The following is a 6000-nucleotide window of genomic DNA, read 5'->3' on the forward strand; positions in this document are numbered from 1 at the left end:
TATCACCCATGGGATGGGTAAGGCCAACTTCTAACAAAATGGGATAGGATAAGTCAAACACAAAAAGGGAAATTGGCTAGGCTTAAAGTTGCCTTCAAGGGCAGCTAGCCTAGTATTTACCTATGAGCCTGTGAACCTTTATGCAAGGTAACACTTTACAAAATTATGTCAAAGCTATTGAGTGCATTAACCTGATAATGGTCATACAAAATCAAAAGGCATATCAGAATATTGTCTACTAATTTGCATTTTTTGAAGGCAACATTTGAAATGTTGCCACAACCAAGTTAAAGATATAATAAGTAAAGAGCAAGAAATACTATGAATGCAGCAGCGCAGAATAAAAGTAAATCATAAGCAGAAAGGCAATACCTGTCATTCCACACCAGCAGTGTAATATTATGCCCAGTGGGTACCTGGCTTCTGCAGAGCTCTTGCTTGCCTTACCAGGTATACATTTGTATGCTGTAATCACTGTAATAATGCCATAAGCTATCTGGTACCATTAGTCATGGAATGCACTGCCTTGCAACGTTTCTTCTTATGAACAAGTGGTCTTAGAAGGTAACAAACAAAGGAAATCAAGCAGTTAAATTCTTGGTAATCTATAGTTGTGTTGCACTTTTATACACCTTCTAGTTCCAGTTACCAGAGCAGTTGTTCCTGCATAACACATACTAATAAATAAATATAACATAAGTTTATGGTGCAAACATGCAAGAGAAAGTTACCATTTACTTCTCCTGTACGTGGTCTCTGTAATCCAGTAGCATGCCAGAATGTCCTGCATTTCTTCAGTGGATATATAATAATGTTAAGGAATATGCAAAGGAGTATACAAAGCAACAACATAAAAAATAGAAATCACTACAGATGTGAAACAATGTTTCTAAAAGTGAGGTTTATGGCAAACTTTGTAATGCTATTTCTTCATATAAAGGTCAATCACTGACTGAAGCAGTGCCTTCTCCAGTAATGTGTGAATGACCAAATTCCATTTGATTTCAATGCAGATGAGTGTTCATGGCTGCAGTGGCATTTGCTCAGGGCTCATACTGCTTATCACTCATTAAACACCATCTGCAGTTAGTGAAATAATAGGTATGAAGCAGTGCAAAGATGATACAGTTAATGAACATTAGAAAATGGTCAAACTGTACTTTAAACCCTGAAAAAAGGCTAAAAAATGATTTTACCACTTCACAGCAGCATATTAAGCTGCCATGGAGCTTGGACTGTAAGAAATCTAATGGCCACTATGATTTTACACTCACTAAGTAATGCTTTTGCCATTTAGCAAATGCAGGAGTAAAATAAATAGATACTTTAAAACAAATAGAAATGTGTGTTTTTGTATATGTGTTTTTATGCTTGTGTCTGCATGTGAGTGTGTGTGTGCTTAAATGCATGAATGCAGATGTGAGTGAGAGAGATCGACTGGGAAGTGACTGCAACAAACAGTCAATATGTTTTCCTTTAAAAATAAGAGTTATGCATATCTCTCAACCTCTTATCTCAAGAAATCTGGACAAAGCCTAAAACAATGGGGGGACAAAGGCACAAAAATAAGGACAGATTTTAAATATTGCTCTTATGAAATTAGAAAGGTACTAGAATAACAGGATATATTTTAGCATGCATTTTCTGAAGGATACAAAGTCTGAAACTCAAATGTATGCCATTATTTATTGACTTCAACCCCAACAAAAATTTTATGAGGAACAGACCAAAACAATGAGGTAAAAATTTGGACATTCTGCAGAAAAATGGACAGTTGAGAGATATCCAAGTATGAAACTTTTAATGGCTGGCATTATTAACTGAGTTTGACCATATGTGTTTTTTTAATGTACAGTGTTTCTGAATGTGTGTGTGTATGTGTTTGTGTGGTTGTGTGTGTGTGTGTGTGTGTGTGTGTGTGTGTGTGTGTGTGTGTGTTTGTGTGTGTGTGTGTGTGTGCACGCGTGTACATGTGTGTGTGTGTGTGTGTGTGTGTGTGTGTGTGTGTGAGTACACATTAAATACTTACCAAATTATATTTTTGATGTAAAAAAAAAAAACTTCATCCAACAGTTACATACACCACATCTAGTATGAAACATTAGATGGAGTAACTATTTTACAGAAAAAATATAATATATATATATATATATATATATATATATATATATATGTGTGTGTGTGTGTGTGTGTGTGTATATATATATTTGTTAAAGGCAAATCCTGCCTCTTGAACCTGGTGGGCTTCTTTGAAGACATCACTGATGCATTAGACTCAGGCAAACTGGTTCACACACCCTACCTGGATCTGGTCAAGGCCTTTGATACCATCCCATATTCTGGCATTATCAACAAGCTAAGCAAACTAAATGTAAACATGTCTATTACCCACTGGATTGCAAACTGACAGAGCCCAATCTATTATTGTGGGAGGCATACTTTCTTCAAAAAGAGGAGTTGGCAGATAGGGATCAGTCCTAGGACCATTTTTGTTTGGCATTTATTTCTCTGATATCGAGTGGCGTTCTGAAAGACATGCGTGAATGGGCATGCCTTCGTTGAAGGTTGGGCGTTGAGCTGGCAACTCGGCACCGTGAAAATCTACTGCCAATCATTAGCGGACCGGAGTTCCACTGTGGCGACGCCTAACCGGGAAAAGCCGAAAGCCAACAACATTTACTTCTCTGATATCAAAGCTGATGTTAAGGGCATGTGACTTACCAAGTCTGCAGATATCTGTAAACGTGTAGCTGTTATTAACTCTCCATTCAACTTTCAGATTCTTCAGGAGGGACTAATGCACTAATAAGTGGTATCTGGACCATGGCCTAAAACTAAATGCCAAGATATGCAACATTGTGAACTTAGGCAAAACTGGGCATGCATGCATCTACCTCATAAGTGACACCCCTTTGGCAGCTGACTCAGCCATTATGAACCAGGATACTCTTATTGACAACACTCTATTTTTTGATTGTCATGCGTCCACTGTTAGAAAAGCCCTTCACCTTGCCAGACTGATCACCAGGGTTATTTCCTCCAGATCTAACAAAGGTATTATCCATCTATACTCCTCTTTTATCAGGCACATGATGGAGCATAATGGCCCCTTTGGTATATACCTGTCTAAGTATATAACCCAGACTGAGAGGCAGGAGTGTTTTCTCACTAAGATAATCAAGGGCATGACTTTCTGTTTCCTACAGACTCTTGAAAGGTGACCACTGTCAACCTGCAAATGCTTGAAATATCCAGTCCTAAGCAACTTCCTGCACATTTGCAAAACTGATAATCCCCTCAATATCGCTCAAGAGATCTTAAGTTTCACCAGTAAAAATCACTCTTTTATAGAACAGACATCCTTGGGTTGTAAAGCACAGTAGACCACCTGATCTTCTTTAAGAGTAACCTGGATGAATGGCTGGGTAATAATAAATGCACCTTGGGTGTGATGTTCAAGACCTCTTTGAAAGGGGTATAAAATAGTCATGACAATTTGGACCTACAATTTTGGGATATTTGTGGATAGGCTACTGATGATTTTCTGGATCAACAGCCTGGTACTGACCTACAAACATATGGACTATTCCTTTAAATTATTTTTTTTTTTAGTATTCCAAATATGATCATAATAAACCTGCTTATATATTTAATAATTTTTATTTCAAATCTATTGCCTATTTCCTATTGAGCAAATTGTTTTAATTATTCTGTTACAACAACTTGTGGCAAGTGTTTTATTTATTTATTAAGCTTAGTAAAATTTCATGCTGATATGAAGTGATATACAGAAAAAACTGCAGTTAACTATATCCAAACAAAACCATATGAATTCCAAGAAACGAATCCAGAAATAGAAACGGTTTAATGGTACAAACAACAACCCAGAAAGCTTTGTTGTTTGTACCATCAAAGCATTTCTATTTCTAGATTTGTTTCCTAAACTTTCATGCTCCCAGAACAAAGAAAAAAATAATACAACGGTCATTCAGGATTGAACTGATTTTCTACTTTTTAAATTCAACATGTTTATTTAAATCATTGACATTGGCAGTCACACTCTGGGATGATCTATACAAAAGCTTTCTGGTGGATTCAGGGGTGACTCCGTAAGCTATCCATTAACTCTTAGGTCCTTCTCCAAAAGACTGTGAATGTTTCATGTTTCTTTCCTTCTTGCAACTTCTTTTCCCCTTTGAATGCTTGCAGCACCTACAAAACTGGTTGATAGCCTGTTTCTCCCTAGTTGTAATGTCTATATCTCTTTCCTTGAGGAATGCTTCTAGATAAACTTCTTCTGACAATCTCAGTATCTTTGGCCACAATTTAATTGAAAATATATAATTGTTTTAGACGTCAAGAGTTGGGTATTCAAATATAGCATTTAGAGCCATCAATCTGATTTCTGAGGGTCACTGCCTCCATCCTAGTGACACTGACCTCAGTGAGAACACTGATGTCAGTGTGCTAGTTTCCCACTTGAAGCATACAATTTTCTGAAGTCACTGTTGGTGGATCTTTCCCTTCTCTTCAGAAGAAGCCAACAAGGTACTTAGGTTTCATATTCATAAAAATGTGAAAAGCTAATAAACTGCATTGTGAGATCATTTTAAAGGTCATTAATATTGACAACGTACCAAAGCAGACTTATGTATCCCATGCAGTAACTTCTGTTCTTACTCAGTCTGACTTCATATATAAGTTGTTATGGAGAGACCCTCCTAATTCAAGTTAGTGCCCCTTAATCAAATTTCAGTGTAGTTTTGCTTTGAAGAAATCAACAGAATGAAATGATCTCAGTAAGGGTGACTTCTCAAGTCAAACTATATAATTTACCCATCTTTTGCCACATACTTCATTTGAAATTCAACCTTTAATGTATGGACAAATACGCACATGATCATATATACCAGCTTCACATAAAAACATCTGTAAAATAAACCTTTATGTGAGAATGCTCATATGTGCTAAAAATTAAAAACAACAAAGATATTTATTTTTGTTATGCTGTATGCAAAGACTACACTAACTGGCAATAAGAAAAAACTGCAGTTAACTATATCCAAATAAAACCATATGAATTCCAAGAAACGAATCCAGAACTAGAAACGGTTTAATGGTACAAACTTTGCAACTTTTTTTCCCCTTTGAATGCTGGTAGTATTGCAATAAAGCTTAGAGTACTTTACACAAGTGATACTAATCCCTTCTGTATTATTATTACTCTTATATGGAAACCTCCAGTAGTGTTCCAGAAAATTAAAGGTATTATAAAATAAATTAGTAATATTATGTGTGCATGTGTGCATGTGTGTGAGTGTGTGTGTGTGTGTGTGTGTGTGTGTGTGTGTGTGTGTGTGTGTGGGTGTGGGTGTGTGTGTGTGTTTTCTTATAGTTTCTGCAAAGAAACACAAAATATTATGAATAAAAACTTTCAACTTTTAACAAAACTTGCTTAGTACTGATATGGAGTTGTCTGTGCATGTTAACAGTTTTACTGCTGTCTTCAGCACATATGTCCAGACAAAAGTTAGGGACGAGAGAAAGGCAATCTGGTAACGGAAAATATACTGAATGAAAATCAAGACAATAGTCTGAGTAAATTAGGAAGCAGTAGGCACAAATCCCTGCATTATTTAGCTATGAGGCTCATCCTACATGATAAGATATTACACAATAAGCATATTAAATTATTTTATGTACCGTAATGGCAGGTGGGGACATTAACTAATCTGCCTATTTGGTTGTATCTAATATGTAGCTACTGCCTCTTAGCACCTGGATTAATGTAACGTTACAGCTGTCATATGCCCTCCTGAAAGCTCCTCTTGATTCACAACCCAGATATGAATACCTTAAGACAATATCACAGCTGGGCAGTTTGCAGACCTGATGTCTTCATTATGCAAGGTTTAAAAAGAATACATTTCTGTTCTTTCTCTGTGACCATAATCACATTTTCTTTGTTAATAATGCTGACAAGTCAAGTTTGGAAAGGTT

This window comes from Protopterus annectens, chromosome 8.part0, assembly GCF_019279795.1.
Source record: "Protopterus annectens isolate FY-2018-M chromosome 8.part0, PAN1.0, whole genome shotgun sequence".
In the NCBI taxonomy this organism is placed as follows: domain Eukaryota; kingdom Metazoa; phylum Chordata; order Ceratodontiformes; family Protopteridae; genus Protopterus; species Protopterus annectens.